We start from the raw sequence: 20,112 nt of genomic DNA, 5'->3' as shown, positions 1-20,112 counted from the left end.
TCGTGGCTTAGAAATTTTCTTTGAAACTGCTTAGTATGGCTACAGATTCCTTTCCTCCCTTGGTTGGGCTGTCACACTGCCTTTAGGGCTTTTTAAGAAGTCATCTGTGAAGTTTTACTTTTGTGTGTGTAGTTTTTTTTCTTTCTTTCCCCTAGACTGTGGCCACTGGATATAACATACAATGGCCTTTACACCCAAAAGAATTGAAACCAGGATCTCAGAGATATTTGCTCACCCATATTCATAGCCATATTATTCACAGTAACCAAGAGTTAGAAGAAACCCAAGAGTTCATGACCAGATAAACGGATAAACAAAATGTAATGTGTACATATAATGGAATACTATTCACCCTTAAAAGGGAAGGAGATTTGGATACATGCTACAACATTTGAGGACATTATGCTAAGTGAAATAAGCTGGTCAGAAAGACAAGTATTGTACGATTCCATTTATAGGAGGTATCTAAAACAATCAAATTCAGAGACAGAAAATAGAATGATGGTTGCCAGGGAGCTGGGGGAATAGAGAATGAGAAATTGTTTAATAGGTACAGAGTTCCAGTTTTGCAAAATGAAGCAAGTTCTGGAGATTGGTTACACAACACTGTGAAGGTACCTAACACTACTATCAGTTCAGTTCAGTTCAGTTCAGTCGCTCAGTCGTGTCTGACTCTTCGCGACCCCGTGAATTGCAGCACGCCAGGCCTCCCTGTCCATCACCAGCTCCTGGAGTTCACTCAGACTCATGTCCATCGAGTCAGTGATACCATCCAGCCATCTCATCCTCTGCCGTCCCCTTCTCCTCCTGCCCACAATCCCTCCCAGCATCAGGGTCTTTTCCAATGAGTCAACTCTTCACATGAGGTGGCCAAGTACTGGAGTTTCAGCTTTAGCATCAGTCCTTCCAATGAACACCCAGGACTGATCTCCTTTAGGATGGACTGGTTGGATCTCCTTGCAGTCCAAGGGACTCTCAAGAGTCTTCTCCAACACCACAGTCAATTCTTCGGTGCTTGGCCTTCTTCACAGTCCAACTCTCACATCCATACACTACTACTGGAAAAACCATAGCCTTGACTAGACAGACATTTGTTGGCAAAGTAATGTCTCTGCTTTTGAATATGCTATCTAGGTTGGTCATAACTTTCCTTCCAAGGAGTAAGCGTCTTTTAATTTCATGGCTGCAATCACCATCTGCAGTGATTTTGGAGCCCCCCAAAATAAAGTCTGACACTGTTTCCATTCTTTCCCCATCTATTTGCCATGAAGTGATGGGACCAGATGCCATGATCTTCATTTTCTGAATGTTGAGCGTTAAGCCAACTTTTCACTCTCCTCTTTCACTTTCATCAAGAGGCTTTTGAGTTCCTCTTCACTTTCTGCCATAAGGGTGGTGTCCTCTGCATATCTGAGGTTATTGATATTTCTCCCGGTAATCTTGATTCCAGCTTGTGCTTCTTCCAGCCCAGCGTTTCTCATGATGTACACACTACTATACTCCAGTCCTAAAACAGCTAAGGTGATCAATTTATGTTATACATACTTTACAGCAATTAAAATTTTTTTAAAGAAAGAAGCAACAGTGGCAGTAGATGAGGTACGAGGAAAAGCAAGGCCTATGTGGATCCCATCTTCACATGCCTCAGTGAATCTGGTGGCAAGGCCACGATGCTGCAAGAGTACTTGACACTTGGTGTGTCTCAAGGAGAGCCCTTGTAAAGAGGGGGCCCAGTTCTGTTCCACAGCCCAGTGCTGCACTCATGTCAATCAGAATTTAGCCTACTTCCCTGTAAGGTTTTGCCTGGGTCACTGAAGCCTTCTCTGCACAAGATGCCTGAGCCCATGCCTGAAGAACTCACTGCCAGCACTCAGATGTGAATGCCCGAGTGTTACACGCTGAATGAAAAGAACACAGATAGCTACTGCTTCCACTCTGTCTCAGACTTACAGTCTGAAACACACCACCAAGGAAACAGTGGATGGAATCTCATCCCAACAGCCAAGGCCAAGATCATTGCAGAAACATTTTTTTCTAACTTTCCTGCATACTGCTCCCCCCCAAAATAGCATAGCAGCAGAACAGTTCAAATGTCTGCTTAGCAGATTGCCTGAATCTGACTTTGGCTCTGCCTCTTATTCATTGTTTTGATATAACCAAATTATTTAACCTTTCTTAAATTCATCTTTAAAATAGGAATAATGATGCAGTGCTTAGTGAGTTAGTGGGTTTAGTTAGTGTTAGTCACACAGTCGTGTCCGACTCTTTGCAATCCCATGAACTATAGCCCGCCAGGCTCCTCTGTCCACGGAATTCTCCAGGCTACCTACTGGAGTGGGTAGCCACTCCCTCTTCCAGTGAATCTTCCTGATCCAGGCATCAAACCTGGGTCTCCTGCATTGCAGGCAGATTCTTTACCATCTGAGCCACAGGGAAGCCCCTGTTTGGGTTTGGGGAGGATTAAGTGAATTCTGCTTGAGAGCCCTTACCCCAGAATCTGCACACAGTAAGTACTTGATAAGAAAGGACTTGTTACTATTCTCTCCACCCAGCCAAATCCTATCCGTGTTCCAAGAACCAGTTCAAGCCCCTTCTCTTCACAAAGTTCTCCAACAGCCCACCATGAACCAAAAACCACCATGAACTCTCCTGTAACAATGATTATTTGCATCCTTCATCCTTGTGGCAACTCATCAGTGACCGAGGCTCATCAGGCTCCTCCGCAAGTCAGGATGGAAGGGGTTAAGAACTGTCATTCTTAGAACTCCCATATGTACCAGAATCACAAGCAAAAGCTCATGGGTTGCACATAATTGATAATATAGCATTGATTCTGTCCCATTTCCACACTGATTCAGTAAACATTTCTTGAACAGCCACCATATGGCAGGCACTGCCCCTGCAAGGATAACTGCTGGGAAAGCCGTCTTTAAGATTCTGAAAAGGGAATTCTCAGTCTTTCCAATGCTGCTTTGGCAGTCAGTGTATTAAATATCTCTGCCTGGTGATATGCAAAACATAAAGCCATTCAATGGAGCAACTTTAGTTCACGGGCAGTGATTTAATTCTTTCTTATCCTGAGTACCTCGTATATTTCCCGGCTTGTATAGGCTAGTAAGGGCATATGGATGGATGGGTGGATGGGTAGGTGGATGAGTGGATGGATAGGTGGGTGGGTGGATATTGTAGATAACATGACTACTCTGAGTTCCCTAGCAGACCTCAAGACAAAGATTTGAATGCAAGTCATTTACTTGGGCGGTGATTCAAGGAAGCTGATAAGGGAGGAGGGGAGTGAGGCAGGTAAGAGAAGGAAGTCAATAAGTGGGGTGTTATCAAACAAGTTACCACCTGACAAGCATCTCGTTACTTACTATGCACTGAATACTGAACGTCTTCCCTGCCACCCTACCCTACGTAACTGAAAGGTTATGGAATTCAGATGTTCTAAATGAGGATGTAAATACACAAATATTGTAGGTGCTGTTACCTGATTTCAAATAAAGGAGTATCTTTTTTTTTTTTTACCACCCCTTAACACCAGAGGCTTCCTAGAGATTGCACAAGAATTTGGGTAAATTCAATATCTCCTTGGGCAAATTTAAGTAAAGTTTATAGGAAAAATATTTCTTTTTTGATATGTAAAGAAATAGCTTTGTTCAAAGTCACTTATGTATCTCAGGATAGGATACTTTAAAGACTAGCTCAGTTCATATCCCATCATCACTTCTTAGCTGTGTGACCCTGGGCAGGACACTTAGATGCCCTTTGTCTCAGTTTCCCCATCTGCAAAATGGCAATAATAAAAGCATCTATTTTCTAGGAATGTTGAGGTGATTAAATGAGACTGTTTGGCAAAGACTAAGTACTCAGTATATACAAGGTATTTTTATTATTGCTTGAAATGAGTTAAAATGTGTACTAGATGAATTTAAAATTTGAATTCCACTAACATTATTAAAAATACAACCATAATGGGGGGGGGGTGCTGTATGCAGATAGGTTAAAAATACAGACTTCTGGTAAAAAAAAATTTAGCATTTATGAACACTCTACTAATAAAAAAGATGAATTGGACTAATCATCTAATACCAAAGATAAAATAAAACAGTTTTATGAATTTAATTCTTTGAAGCCAAATCTTAGAGGGAGATTTAAGGGTACAAGTACACATATCCGCCACTTTTCCAGAGTTTATGCCAATTTGCTTTTACAAAAGAACTACATTAGTACCTGTATTCACTAACCGAAAGAAATCAGAAGAGGGTTTTAGCTTTTATGAAGAAAGGTTGAAAGTGAAAGTAGTGTTCAGAGTTTGTTTTGCAGGCATCATGGAGACAGTGAGGACGTCAAGCAGAGCAGTGAGAATGAGACCACCAGGCTCCTTCCCCAGGATCTACACTCAGCACCTCAGCATCAAGCCACTACAGCTCTGAACTGCATCTGTGGGCATCTGTGCTTTATTTTGATCTATTTTGTGTATCTGTTAGCAAAATGAGTCCTCATCTTGCTTCTTCAGTTTATGCCATTTCAACTTAGGGAAGCTTTCCCTACTTTCCGATTGCAGGAAAGGGAAAGTCGCTCAGTCTGTCCAACTCTTTTGTGACCCCATGAACTGTAGCCCGCCAGGCTCCTCTGTCCATGGAATTTCCTGGACAAGAAAACTGGAGTGGGTTGCCATTCCCTTTTCCAGGGTATCCTCCTGACCCAGGGATCAAACCCGGGTCTCCTGCATTACACACAGACTCTTTACTGTCTGAGCCACCAGGGAAGCTCAGATTGTGGGGGAAACCATATATCAAATATCATTCCTATGGAGGATAATAAAGCTTTTTCCAGTAGTCATGTATGGATGTGAGAGTTGGACTGTGAAGAAAGCTGAGCACCAAAGAATTGATGCTTTTGAACTGTGGTGTTGGAGAAGACTCTTGAGAGTTCCTTGGACTGCAAGGAGATCCAACCAGTCCATCCTAAAGGAAATCAGTCCTGAATATTCATTGGAAAGACTGATGCTGAAGCCAAGCAGAAAAGTTTCTTGTAGATGAAAGCAATAATCCTCACCACGCCTCTTGGAGGATCCTATGGCTCTTCCACTCACAGAGAGGAATCTGAGGCACAGGAAGGTTAAGGAATGTGCCCAAAGTTAAAGAGTAGGAAGGTGGCAGAGCAGGGTCGGACTGTCAGAGGGACCCAGAGTCTATGTACTCCCTTTTTCTTTGCACTGCCTCACAGAGGGGAGGTGGAGGCTCCTCTTTGCTCAAGAAACTGATTGCCTGGGATGCAGGACAAGTTTGTTGTTCAGTCACTAAGTCATCTCGGACTCTGCAACCCCGGCCTCTCCTCAGCCTCCACATAAAATGTCTAATTTAAATCCGCATTACCTAGAGTTGGTATTACTAATCTCCATTTTACAGAGGATCAGACTGTGGCTTAGAGAGGTCAAGAATCTTACCCAGAGTCTCTTGTGAAATGGTGGACAGAGATGCAAATGCAGAAATCTCATCCCAAGACAGGGGAGAGCTGTGCAGTAGTTAGGAACTCGGGTGGTTACCCGTGAGCAGGCTAAGTAAGAGCCAGGTGATACTGCAAACCGAGCGCCCTGGACATTAGCCAACCCTGTGTCTTCCGTTCTTTGTGCTGAACGTAGGACTCCAGTCTTGAGCCCTGGGCTGCGTTCAGATAGCCATGCCAGAGCTGGTGGTGGCTGCCATTGTCCTGCAAAGGCCAGCCTGGAGCATCATGGTGCAACACAAAACTTTCAGTCCTGCCACCGTGGCCTTTTCCTTCAGGATAAATGCCACAGCACGGCGCTATTCTGGGAAACGGCTTTCCACACCCACCCCCATGCTGCCCCTCCACGGTAGCTGTTCGCTTCCGCTCCAGAGAAGACACATTATCTACCTACACACAACCGTGGTAGGGAGGATGCCTTGTCAGGCTCTCCTGCCAGGCTCGGGCTATTATCATGGCATAACCAAAAGGCATTACTAGTATGGATGTATTCCAGAAGAGACTTGTTTAAAAATCATTCAAGGGGGCAAATGCCTGAAGGCCCTGCTGCTGTTGTGCCCACAGAGCCCTCCTCGGGAGCAGTGAGTCCTGGGCACTTGACCTCCCACTGGAGAAACACAGGCGGGCCTGCAGGGCACAGGAAAGCTTCCCGAGAGAATCCCTACTTCCTTCCCAGCTGTGCTGAGCGAGAGCAAAGTGGGGACTCCCAGGCAGCAGAGTTGCCTGCAAAGGGGCCACAGCATCCTGCTGTCAAAACAGGACTAGACTGGGGCTGATGAGTTGGCTCTTTAGAAAGCTGCTGCTTCTCCCATGGTCAAAAGGGAAAGAGGGCCTCAAAACAGAGGGGCTCATGCTATTTCTCCACAAAGAAATACTGCACCCTCTTAGTGCTAAGCTCATGAAGGATCCTAACCTAGTGTGTATTGGAGCTGGGGAGTCTGGTGGAAAATCAGCAATAACTGCCTTAATCAAGCTGAGGAACTTGAGGTTCATGTGGTAATGATGATAATGATTAGAAACAAAAGCCATCATGATTCACCACGTGCCAGCACTGATCTAACCACTTTACGCGTGCACTCAGTATCTGTGGCCACTCTATGCTGCCTGCTCTGGGTGTGCTCAGCCGTGTTCGACTCTTTGAGACCCTTTGGACTGTAGCCCGCCAGGCTGCTCTGCCCATAGGATTTTTCAGGCAAGAATATTGGAGTGGGTTGCCATTTCCTCCTCCAAGGCAACTCTATGAGATAAGTATTATTATCATTTCTGTCTACAGATGTGGAAAGCAAGGCACAGATAGGTTAGGTTGCTTACCCCAGATCACACAGCTAGAAAATGACAGAGCTAGCATTTGAATTCAGGAGGCCCAGGGAAACCTATGGGAGCATGTGTGTGGGATAGTATTAGGAGTGACTATTTCGAAGCTGGGAAGTGTTGTGGGGCTCTGGGTGACTACTTGTCTGTTGCAGAATATGGATATTGATTTTCCTTTCTTGTAACAAAGCTGCCTTCCAGGCCCTGTACCTGGGTGCCCACAGGCCCAAGGGAAGCTCAGTGGAGAGAACTCCACAGGTTTCTAGCCAGGAGCTGGAAATCTCTGATGTAAAAGCGTCTGACACCAGGTCACCTGTAAATGTACTATGTCACCTGCTCCATGAACTGGATCAAACAACTCTCGTTCATGTCCCCAAACCAAAGGTTTTTCTTCAGCTCTGAGAAGGAGGTGAAAGAGCAGGAGTCACCTGCCCAGGCTGAATTCCAAGAGTCCTATAGCCCTTGAAAGAATCAGGTTTTTCCTATTTGTTTCTCCTGAGCCTTCTCCTCACTGGCTACTGCCCAGATCAAGTCCAGAGTTGCCAGGGCACCTCTTCAGGGAGTGGCTAGTTTTCTCCTGGGTGGTCAATCTGAGTTACACCCACTGCTGAGGAAGAGATCCATTTGGCTGAAGAACCCCATAGTCAGAAGCAATGTTCATCATATATTGTTGCATTTAAAAACCAATTTACAAAAGAATAAGTAGGTGATGATGGTATTTTGGGAGAAAAAAATAGCAATAATAATAGCTAATTTTGTTGAATGCCCACTGTGTGCCATGCACTGTGCCACCTATTTCATTAGTCCTCGGAGCAGTACAGTGGTGCATGTGTGCTATAGGGCAGGTATGAGCACCCTGAGACCGAAAAGATTAAAGAAATCAGCCCCAGGTACAAGTGGTGGAGTCAGGAACTCAACCCGAGCTGACTGACCACACACCCTGTTCACACCACCATGCACCTTCTGGCCTCTGTATACACTAAGACGTTAGCTGAGGAAAACTCTGGGGTCAAATCTTTTTAACCTCCTGTATGTCCCAAATTTGACCTACTGAAACATTATTGTTTTTGCATTTAGGGGGTAAATGTTAGGCCTGTCCCCTGCACCCCTTACCCCACACTGAGATCATCACAGTAGCCAGAAGCCTCTCCTCCTGCCCTTCTTGGCCCACACGCCTCACTCCTCATGACCCCCATGACCTCTGCAACCACACAGCCCCTCGGGGAGCAGCCTCTCCCATCAGACTGGAGAAGCAAGACCATCCCTGCCTGCTTCAAACAAGATCCCAGCTGAGTCCTCCAGGACACGGGTGTCTATATTAATAGAACCAGTGCAAACAGATTTTCCAGGTGGTCACCTCTTGGAGAGGGTTTGTCTGGACTCCGGGCCAGAATACTAGGAAGCCACTGGAAAGTATCCTGAAAATGCTAGCACTTCACAGTCCTCAGCCCTGAGGAGACCTAGTAGAGCTGTCTTCCAAACTCTAAAGAAAAAGCAATCCTTCAATTCCTACACAGTCCTGAGCATTGTCAATCACCTCTGCGCTCTTCTGTAAGAGATATATAGATTCATACGGGGAGTTTGCAGGCCAGTTGAAGAGGTAAGAGAGGCATCAGGTAGGTAGAAAAGAGCACACCTCTTTCAGCACAGCCCATTTGTCACACATAGATTATATTAATTCACTCTGGTGCTGAATAGTGTGTTAGTGTGTGATTCTTTCACTGATGGCCAGTCCATGCAGTGAACAGCATGCTATTGCATGTTCTTAGTGCTGGGAGACAAATCTCTGTGGGTCTCTTGTGTTCCTGCAGGTCTTACAAGTAAGGCACTGACTGCCCTTTGTTCCTGACCATCTTTTCACGAATGTTTGTATAATGAAACACCTTGGAATACTGAGCTAGTGTCTCCTTCTAGAGCAAAGGGTCGCCTTGCTGACTGCCCATTGTAAAAGACCTGGGTTCTTAATGGCTCTCCGTAATGCAACTCTCTGCCTGTGCAGGCAGCATCTAGCCCTAGTAGCCGCACACTGTGAGAACTGGGGCTCAAGGAACCCACTCAACATTGCTAATACTCTATCTAGCTGCTGCTACTGCTCTGAGTAATGAACCGTTCTTTGACCCTAACCTAGGAGTCCCACATCTTCTACCAGCATCCATGAAACTGTAGCAGGCTAACTTGCTGCTTTGCAGGGAGGGTAGAATTTCAGACCCTTCACAGTTTGTGACACATGGTTAGTGGGTTCTATTAATAACATGACATAGTTTAATTTTCTCAATCTGAGGGCCACCATCCACTCCTTTCACTCAGATGATATCAGTCCTCCAGCCATTATTTTGTTTTCTATGGATAGTTTTGATGATTAATGACTGAAGAAAGGGCTTACAAGTAACCATGCTTCATCTGCTGAAAATAAACAAAGGGATAATCCCACTGGCCATAAAGGATAATAAAGGTAGCTCAAGTCTCCTTCCTGAAAATGGTTTGAAAATCAAGGGTATAGATCAACAAGAAATAAGGGATTGGTTGAAATTCTTCAACATCAAAAGAGCATTAACACGCCACTGTAGTTTGGGAGGGTTGATCAATAGTTGCAGAAAGAACTGGAGAATGGAGGAGCAATGCCTACATATGCCACTGAGAAGGCATCGTCTCAGGGATATACCAGGAAGACCAAATATTGCGGATTTTCTTTCTATCCCCAGAAAAACATTTTCTAAATAGGATATGCCTTAATTCCATCATACAGCACAGAGAAGTACCGTAGAAATTTGTAAACTGAGTCCATTTCTGATCCTAGCGCTGCCATGGGATGTGTGCGTGTGTGCTAAGTCACTTCAGTCATGTCCAACTCTGCAACCCCATGAACTGTAGCCCACCAGGCTTCTCTGTCCATGGGATTCTCCAGGCAAGAATCCTGGAGTGGGTCACCATGTCCTCCTCCAGGGGATCTTCCTGACCCAGGGATCTGTGTCTCTTACACCTCCTGCGTTGGCTGGCGGGTTCTTTCCACTGGGAAAGTGACCTCTTTCCCACCTCTCAGTGCCACCTGGGAAGCTGCATGTATAAATGTGACCACATTGAGACTTTTTTTTTGTCTTGAAACACAACTGGAGAAAAAAGTTAATTATTAGGTTTAGTCGAAAACATTTCACACAAATGTTCCCTTTAATTTTGTTTTCAGCTATGGGAACTCATGACCATGTTACAAATAATAAACTCTGAAAATAGAGCATTCAAGGAAAGAATTTAGTAATCAAAATGCACGATAAAATCAATCTGACTCAAGTTTTCCAGTACAAACAATCATTGTGCTACCTGGTAACCAGGCATAAACAAATCATGTAAATGAATATAATTAGTATTACTTTGATACAAAAACCGAGCTTCTGAAAGTCTTTCCTTTTTTCTTTTTGTCAGGATCCTTTAACTTTATGCATCAAGGACACTGAAGGACACACTGTGGAGCATTCAAATTACAGGACCAAGCTTTTAATGGCTGGATAGCTCAGTTCAGTTCAGTTCAGTTCAGTCACTCAGCCGTGTGCGACTCTGCAATCCCATGGACTGCAGCACGCCAGGCCTCCCTGTCCATCACCAACTCCTGGAGTTTACTCAAACTCTTGTCCATTGAGTCGGTGATGCCAATGGCTGGATAAATTAAGTTCCTTCTCTTAGCTTCCTCCCTTTGGATTGGAGAGTGGGAGTGTGCTTCTGAAGCACCCCTTTTGCCCTCAAGGAGTAAAGAATGTTAGAAGTAGCACAGTCCTGTGAGAAGAAATGAGGCTCACACATGTTCAGCTCAATTTAGCAAAGTAGAAGAACAGGAGCCAAAACTGGGAATAAAGGGTCTGCATGACAATTGTCCTTGATGTTCATGGAGGAATTCACAGCAGAGACAGATACTTGAAAGATAGAAATCCAGGGTAGGAGAGGTGGGAAACTCTTAGTCCTGCTTTGATCCGTGCTAATAGTTTCCCCACTTACCATTTTAAGGCAAATTACCTATTTTTCTCCTTTCCTCTCCCTCTTCCTCCTCTTCCTCTTCTTCTGTCTACTCCCCTCCCCAGTACACATTCAGACTTTCCTTCTTATGAAAGCACATGGCCCTGAACCTATCTCTGGCCCCAATCTCCATACACATGCATCTTGCTGATTGTCAATATCTGCTTTGGAAAGTCAGTAAACACTTCTCAAGGGGACTACCTATTTCACACAGTCCACTCAGTTCCCTGAGAACTCAGAAGATTTGCCTCACTAGATTGAAACACTCATGTAAGGGATTTCCTGACAGTCCAGTGGTTAGGACCGATGGTTCTCACTGCCGGGGCCTCAGGTTCAGTCCTTGATAGGGGAACTAAGATCCCTCAAGGGGATCGAAACAGACAAACAACAAAAACACATGTATTCACACAATGACTTTCTAAGAACTTACTGTCACACCTCCATTCCTCCTATTTTAGGAGAGCCCACCTAGCCATCTCATTTTTTTTATGAGGCTTATAAATTCACATACCAAACAATTCACCCATTAAATGTACAATTAAATGGTTTATAGTATATTTAAGAGTTGTGAAACCATCACTGCAATCAATTTTAACCACCCTAAAAAGGAACTTGGAGCAGTCACTCCCAATTTTCCTCTAAATTGCCACCCTCACACTCCCATCCCAGTCCTTGGCACTCATTAATCTACTATCTATCTATGAATTTGCCTACTCTGTACATTTGCATAAATGAAATCATACAACATGTGATGTTTTATAAACTAGCTTCTTTCACTTAGCATAATGCTTTCAGGGTCCCCCCACTCTATTGCATATTGCAGTACTCCATTCTTTTTGTTGGTAATATTCCATTGTATGGCTATATCACATTCTACTTATCTACTCATCAGTTGATCGACATTTGGGTTGTTTCCGGTCTTTGGCTATTATGAACAATGCTGCTATGAATACTTATGTATAAGTTTTTCTGAGGATGTATGTTTTCGTTTTTCTTGGTTATTACCTAGGAGTGAAACTACTGAGTCATATGGCAAGTCTATGTTTAACCTTTCAAGAAACTGCCAGATTGTTCTTTCGAGTAGCCATACTATTTTACATTCTCAGTAGCAATTGTCTGAGGGCTCTAGTCTCTCTGTATCCTTGTCAATATATGTTACTTTTTAAAATTATAGCTATTCTAATGGATGTGAAGTGGTATCGCAATGTGATTTTTATTTGCATTTTCCTGACAGCTAATGATGATGAACATCCTGTTATGTACTCATTCACCATTTTTGTGTCTTCTTTGAAAATATATCTATTAAAATATTTGCCCACTTTTAATAAGATTGTTTTTTTATTAAGTTGTAAAAGTCCTTTATATACTCTATCTACAAATCTTTTATCAATATTTATGAGTTGTCTTTTTGCTTTCTTGATGATGTGTTATTTGAAGCAAAAAAAAAAACTTACTAATTTTGATGACAGCCAATGTAACTATTTTTTTCTGTTGTGACTTGTACTTTTAGTATTATGTTGAAAAATACATTGTCTAGTCTAAAGCCACAAAGATTTATATCTGTCTTCTAAGAGTTGTATAGTTTTAGCTCTTACTTTTATGTCCTTGATCCATTTTGAATTAATTTTTGTACACTGTGTGAAGCAGGGATTTAACTTCATTCTTTGCATGTGGATATCTTTAGCTGTCCCAGTATTATTTGTTGAATGATTTTTGCTTTTAATAAACTTCCCCCAAGAGATCCCTATGAATTTCTAGTGTTGCAATTCTGTCTCCAAAGTCTGTTTTCAGGTGGCTTCTTCTGGTCACAGAGCTGATGTCATGTTTTAATGTATGGCAGTTGAGAGGAGTTTGTCAGTGACCCCCCAGTACCCCAGATTATTCCCATTGCACCCCGAATCTTCCTTACTGGGTTTCTTCAGCTCAGCCCAAGTGGCATTACTGAAATCAAGTCTTTTGTAAAGAATGGGAATACATGTTCTACCTGGATTTTCAGGTAACCAAAGTTATTTTATAAAATTGAAACCTTTTTAACTAGGGCTTCCCTTGTGGCTCAGCTGGTAAAGAATCCACCTGCAGTGTGGGAGACCTGGGTTTGATCCCAGGGCTGGGAAGATCCCCTGGAGAAGGGAAAGGCTACCTAATCCAGTATTCTGGCCTAGGGAATTTCATGGACTGTATAGTCCATGGGGTCACAAAGAGTCATACACAACTGATCGACTTTCACTTTCTCTAATTTGGGAAGAGAAGTTATGAGGATGGAATGTAGGAGCCTTATGAGTCTAATACTTCTCTTTAAAAAGATTACAGTATCTATCACTGGGCTGGGCCCAAGATTAACTATTTTCCTGCTGGGGATCTGCCACCTCCTGAGCTCTGGCTTGGCTATCAGCAGCCTCCATGCAAAGCTGATGTTCAAGGAGGCCAGTACCAAGCCAGGAAAGCAGCTGTACAGCAAACTGGGAAACTCTTGACTTCAAAATTCCAGAAAGAGCTTTTATTTTTCCTGGTATCATTTTCAAGTTAGATGATGAGGATAGGCCATTGGATAAAGAAGTTGTTGTTACTCAGAAGAGTTTCCTGGGTTCCTTTACTTACCCTAGGATAAACAGTTAGGACTGTTCTGAATTATTTCCATCACCAATGCCTCTATTTTAATCTTTACTTAGGATCAGAATCATCTGGGGTGCTTATTAAAAATCTATCAAGGGACTTCCCTGGTGGTCCAGTGGTTGGGACTCTGTGCTTCCAATGCAGGGGTTATAGGTACAATTCCTGGTTGGGAAACAAAGATTCTACATGCTGCATGGCCAAAAAATTTTAAAAACTTAAAAAAATTTTAATCTATCAGGACTGCCCAGGATTCCACGTATCGCAACTAAGAGTTCACATGCCACAACAGAAGATCCCACGTGCCCCATCTAAGGCCCAGTGCAGCCAAATAAATATTTCCTTTAAAAAAATAAAAAAGATCTATCTTCCTTGGTCTCACCTCAGAATAGAAATTGCATTTTTAACGGGTAGCCTAGGTGATTCCAATGTAGTCCATTCCTGGACCCACTGTGGCAACACTGTGCTGAAGCTGACCTAATGACTTGGAGTTATACTTAACCCTGCCCCTTGGTGTGGCTGTCTCACACTAGGGTTTCACCCAAGACCAGGGAGAGGGCGTGAGGGTGCTAGAGGCTGCGGAAGGGGAGAGGAGACTGTTAGCACACGCAAGATGGGAGAAAACGTCTGCCAAAGAATAGCCCAGAGGTCTTCTGAGGATGTTCAGACATTTCAGACAGAAGGTGGAGAAAATCTGTCTTATATGAATATCACCTGTATTATTATTATTATTTAACCAATATATTTTTCTCTATATCAATGCCTCTAATATTGCCACCGCCTTTAGACTTGTCTTGAGAAATAATATACAAATGAATTGTTTTCAAATACACATTACAAAAAATGTATGACTATTGACATTTTAAAAATGCCTATGTACTACTGAAAGTCTTTACAGCACTACCAGCAACCAAAATACCATCCTTGGGAAGACATCCCTTTACTATGCAAGCTTCTAGAGGAAATGTGTTTCCTTCCTTGGCAATTCTTCGTGATGGTCTAGGACCAAGAAAGTTTCAAAAGAAAAGCCTGTTTTCCAGAGTCAAGATTAACCTCTTGTCCACCTTCTAAATAGGTCATAACATCAGAGGTTGAGGGTTTTGAACAGCTTGATCTCCAGATTATGTACATATAGGATTGCCACTGTAATGTACAAAAGCCGGCAAATTTAAAGTGAATAGAGGGTTTCAGAATTACTATGACTACAATACTCTTTATTTCTTTCCTTTAAGAGTTCAGTCTTTTTAGGAAAGGCTTTGGAAGCTTATATATTTAGTTACATAAACTAAAAAATTAAAAGGGAGTTTCTTTGAAATGGTTAAAAAGAGGCAAAAGTAATTTTTTTCCAAGTTTAAGTTCTGTTAAACACATACAAAAGAATGTGTTCAGATGAATTTCAAATATGACTTTATCTGTGGCTATTTCTCCTCCTTCAACACTCCTGAATAAAGGAGGCTTTAAAGAAGCTGTCTGTATATGCAATGGTAAGTTCATATGCCAGTCTGCTAGGGATATAATGCAATCATAGTTTGCAAATGAAAATTCAGGGTAGACATCAGACTTAGTGAATAGAGATTTATGAGATTGTCTCATTAATATTTCTTGGAAACCAGGTATTGCACAAAAAGGGCAAAATGAAATTCTGTATAGCATTTCAAGCATTCTATTCATAATGAGATATGTAAATGTTGCAAATTGGGAAGAATATAATAATGTTTTACATACAAATAGGAAAATTTAGTCCTGCTTATTATATATTTGGTTCAATTTGGTACATAAGTGCTGTATTTATGCCAGTCACCACTTTGAAAGACATAAAATGGAAGCATAAATGTGTTCTTTTTCTGGTTTAATGTCTTCATCATGCCGACTGAGTAAACATCTGCAGGGAAGATGTATATGCTCTAGGCAGAGCAGAAATCCTGTATTTCCATCAAAGCTCTAGACTTCTTTTGTTTGTGTAGCCAAAAGAAAAAAGTATCTCTGTGCTAAAAATACACTGGAGTGAAAAACCCAGAAGAGCATGCTTTCCTTTCTTTAAAAGGTTTTATTATGCTTTGCAATACATATGTGTCTCCCACTTGGAGTGAATTCTGCAGGCTTGGACTGGGACTATTGCATGGCCAGTTGATAGGATAAAGAACAGAGGCCTTTTCCCAAATTTCCTCGATGTCTTAAATCCCCAAATTTCGCTATCCCCTAGATTTTGCAAGGCCCATGGAAGGGACACAGGCTATCCCCAAATTACATATGTATTCCTTGACTCAAATAACTATTTGTCCAAACTGAAATAAATTTGACTTTTTTAAAAAAGTGATGTGCCATTTCTTGTGCCCAAGTGTTATGACACAAATTCATATCTCTTTAATATCTATGTCTTCCGTGAGACTGTAAGATTCCTAAAGTTTGGGCTTCCCAGGGGGCTCAGTGGTAAAGAAACCACGAGCAATGCAGGAGATGTGGGTTTGATCCCTGGGTTGGGAAGATACCCTGAAGAAGGAAATGGCAACCCACTTCGTATTCTTGCCTGGAAAATCCCATGGACAGAAGAGCCTGGTGGGCTGCAGTCCATGGGGTCACAAAGAGTCGGACATGACAGAGCGACTGAACAACAAGAACACTACAAGTTTCTTTTGTTCTAATATCTGTCTTTGACTCCATTCCTAACACAGGGCTCCTAAACGATTATAGATTCCTAAATGATGAGAGCACTAGAAGCATCTTTCATTCTAATGAGGTGACACTGGGTGATCAAGCCATGATTAGAAGCTTGGCATTTTCAGCTTCACCCTTTATCCTACAGAGAGGGGAGGGGTGCTAGAAATGGAGCTAAAAATTAATCATCCCTACATGAAGAAACTGCCATAAAATCCCAGTAGTAGAGAGTTCAGAGAGCTTCTGGATTGGTGGACACATCTTCCCTACCAGGAGGGTGGGGACAGCTCCACAGGGACAGAAGCTCCTGTTCTAGGGACTCTCCCAGACTTTGCCCTGTGTGCCTCTTCATCTGGCTGTTATCTGTATCCTCTATCACATACTTCACTACACTGGTAAAAGTAAGCATGTGTATCTCTAAGTGTGCTCTAGCAACCTAATCAAATCTGAGGAGGAGGTCATTGGAACCTCCAACTACAGCCTGTTGATCAGAAGCACAGGCGATGACCTAAGCTTATGACTGGCTTTTGAAGGTGGGGTGTGGGAAGAGGATGGGGTGCAGGGGTGCACAGACTTATGAAACTGAGCCCTTACCTCTGAGATCTGACAATATCCCAGTAGACAGTGTCAGAATTGAGCTCAATCACAGGACATCCAGCTGGTATAGGAGACTTGCTTGTGGTGAAAATCCACCACACATTTGACCAGAAGCATCAACATGAAGTGTCTTGCATGAGTAATACATTTACAGGAGAGAAATGGTAGCAAAGAACTTGGTTTTTCCCTACATAAAACAGGAAGCTGAGTTTTTCCTTTATAGGCAGGGAAGAAGGTAAAGTGTTAAAATAGCAGCTTGAAAACCAAGGCCTCCTTGTCTAGTGCACCTCCCTATCCAACCCCCAGGGCTCCACACTGTCTTTCTCCAGTATGTCACAGACTCAGAACAGGCTTAGCAACATCTCCAAGGCTAGGCAAGGTACTAAGACAGGCCGACACAAGAGTCCTGTCCAGTCAAGCTAAAATAAATTTCTGTGTTTAAAAATACTCAGAAGGACAAATAGTGTGCTGAACTATAAATCAAGAGCCGACAGCCACAGGGGCCAGGCTCATGAAGGAATTCATGGTCTGTAGCAAATGCTGAGGCTAGAAGGAGGCTGTGAGATCTCTGGAACAATACTCTGTGTTCTTTCTAGATCAGAACATCAGAGGTACAGGGAGGTTAATGAGTCTCAACTGGCACAGCCAGGAAAGCAATTGATGACTTTTGACACATAATATCATCACTTTGAACTAGTCTTCATTCTTCTCACTAAAAGAAGTTTGTGATGGATTTCTACAGAAAACTAGGAGAAAGAAAAAGGCTAAGCTAAAAGATTTTAAGCATGGCAAATATAACTATGAAAACTGACTGAAGAGCATGGGACATGGTGATACTGAAACCTCAATTAAATATAAATAAAGCATAGATGGATGGCATATAGACAGATAAGTGTTTAATTGAATATCTGAGGCTACAAGAAGGTGAGAGTATTCTGCCAAAGCTGAGAACACGAGTCTAGGAAAGTAAGCAAGCTTGAAAGCCACTGGATAACTGTGTCTATACCACGACTTGTAAACAGAGGTGACAGTGTGAGACCCAGAAATGGATACCCTCTCAGGGAAAGAGAAATAAGAAAGAAAAAGAAGACCCACAGAAAATGCAAGAAAAACAAAGAGCATCTGTCTCTATCCTGGCTCTAGAAGTCAGGAATAAAAAAGTTTCCTCTGGTAACTTGTACCTTCTGATTAGTCCTTAAGTGGATCTAAGGCCCAAATCTGCATGACTTCTATGTGGTCCTTAAACAACTATAATGTAAGAATTGTAGTTAGTGACCCCAAGTCTGTGGTACCTCCTAACAGCTGAATAAAGCAGACACACATCTTCCTTGGAAAAGCATTCTGACACAACCCAGGGCTGTAAGAATTTCAAGCAAAATTTTTTCATCATGAAGACACACACATACACACACACAATCACAAAGCCCAAAAGCCACCATGTACACAAAGCACACAAGCACAGTACATAACAGAACCAGATCTGAACACACGTGAGATACCTTAATATTTCACATATTAAAATGACCAGACACAGAATTTGAGATAAGTATTATAATTTGATTAGAGAGAAAAAAGAAAAAATTTAAAACAATAAATAAGGAGCAACAAACTATCAAGATTTGAAGTAAAACCAAATAGAACATTTAGAAATAAAAGTAAAACAACAGAATTTAAAAGCCAATGAAACAGGTTTAGGAAGAGGGAGAGATGAATAGGTGGAGCACAGAGAGATTGTAGAGCAGTGAAACTACCCTGTACGCTACTAGAGAGGGGGGTTCATGTCATTACACGTTTGTCAAAACTCACAGAAATACAACACAAGAAGTGAACCCTAATGTGTAGACTTTGGTTGATAACGATGTGTCAGTGCTGGCTTATTGATTGTTTAACAAATGTACCACAGTGGTGTGGGATATTGATGATGGTAGAGGCTGAGGGTGTGTGGTAAGCAGATATATGTATACTTTTCTCTCAATTTTGCTGTAAAACTAAGACTTCTCTAAAAAGTAAGGGCTGTTAATTTTTTTAAAAAGAGAAACCATGAAAAAAAACTTGATGGATGTATTAAACAACAGATTAAACATAGATGAAGAGAGACCTAATAAACCATAAAGAAATTATATACAATGCAGCATACAAAGAACCAACACATACACACACACACTTTTCACATATATAGAAATAAAGTTCAGAAAGTAAAAGTGAAAGTCACTCAGTCATGTTGACTCTTTGTGATCTCATGGACTATACAGTCCATGGAATTCTCCAGGCCAGAATACTGGAGTGGGTAGACTTTCCTTTCTCCAGGGGATCTTCCTAACCCAGGGATCGAACCCAGGTTCAGAGGTACAGAGGATAAAAACCAACACATGTCTAGTTGGAATTTCAGAAGGAACAGAGGGGATTATAGAAATAATAAAGGAAAGGCAACATTTGGAGAGATGTGTGAAAAATATTCTAAGCATTTTCAAATCAAGAATCACAATGAATCCCAAACAGGATAAATAAATGTAAAGTGAAGTGAAGTCACTCAATTGTGTCTGATTCTTTGCGACCCCATTGATTGCAGCCTAACAGGCTCCTCCATTCGTGGGATTTTCCAGGCAAGAATACTGGAATGGGTTGCCATTTCCTTCTTTGTGTGTAAGGGGACACCCAAAACATTATAGTAAAGTAGAATACAACCTAAGATAGAGAGACTATTTTAAAAGTAGCTAGAGACACTACATGGAGAAGGCAATGGCACCCCACTCCAGTACTCTTGCCTGGAAAATCCCATGGATGGAGGAGCCTGGTGGGCTGCAGTCCATGGGGTCTCAAAGAGTCGGACACGACTGAGCTACTTTACTTTCACTTTTATGCACTGGAGAAGGAAATGGCAACCCACTCCAGTGTCCTTGCCTGGAGAATCCTAGGGGCAGGGAGCCTGGTGGGCTGTAGTCCATGGGGTCGCACAGAGTCGGACACGACTGAAGTGACTTAGCAGCAGCAGCAGCAGCAGCAGCAGCAGCAGAGACACTACAAATCATCTACAAAGGAGAGGCAAGTAGACTCATAGCTGACTTTCCAACAACAGTGGAAACCACTGTAGAATAGTTTCTTCAATATGCTAAGTAAAATAAGTAAAAGTGAATTGAGAATTTTATGTTCAGAAAAAGAACAAAACCCTGCCATTCAATAATTAACAAGCATGAAATAAAAATATTTTCAGAAGAACTAAATCTGAGATTCTCAACAAAGAATTTCTAAATCATGTACTCAAAAAAAAAAGGAAAAATTTCCAGAAGAAAGTCTGAGATACTAAAAGAAATGACCAAAATTAAAAACATGAAATGATATCAGTCATTCCGTTCAGTCGCTTAGTCGTGTCCGACTCTGCGACCCCATGAATCGCAGCATGCCAGGCCTCCCTGTCCATCACCAACT

This window comes from Bos indicus, chromosome 20, assembly GCF_029378745.1.
Source record: "Bos indicus isolate NIAB-ARS_2022 breed Sahiwal x Tharparkar chromosome 20, NIAB-ARS_B.indTharparkar_mat_pri_1.0, whole genome shotgun sequence".
Taxonomy (NCBI): Eukaryota; Metazoa; Chordata; class Mammalia; order Artiodactyla; family Bovidae; genus Bos; species Bos indicus.
This window is presented reverse-complemented; position numbering follows the sequence as displayed.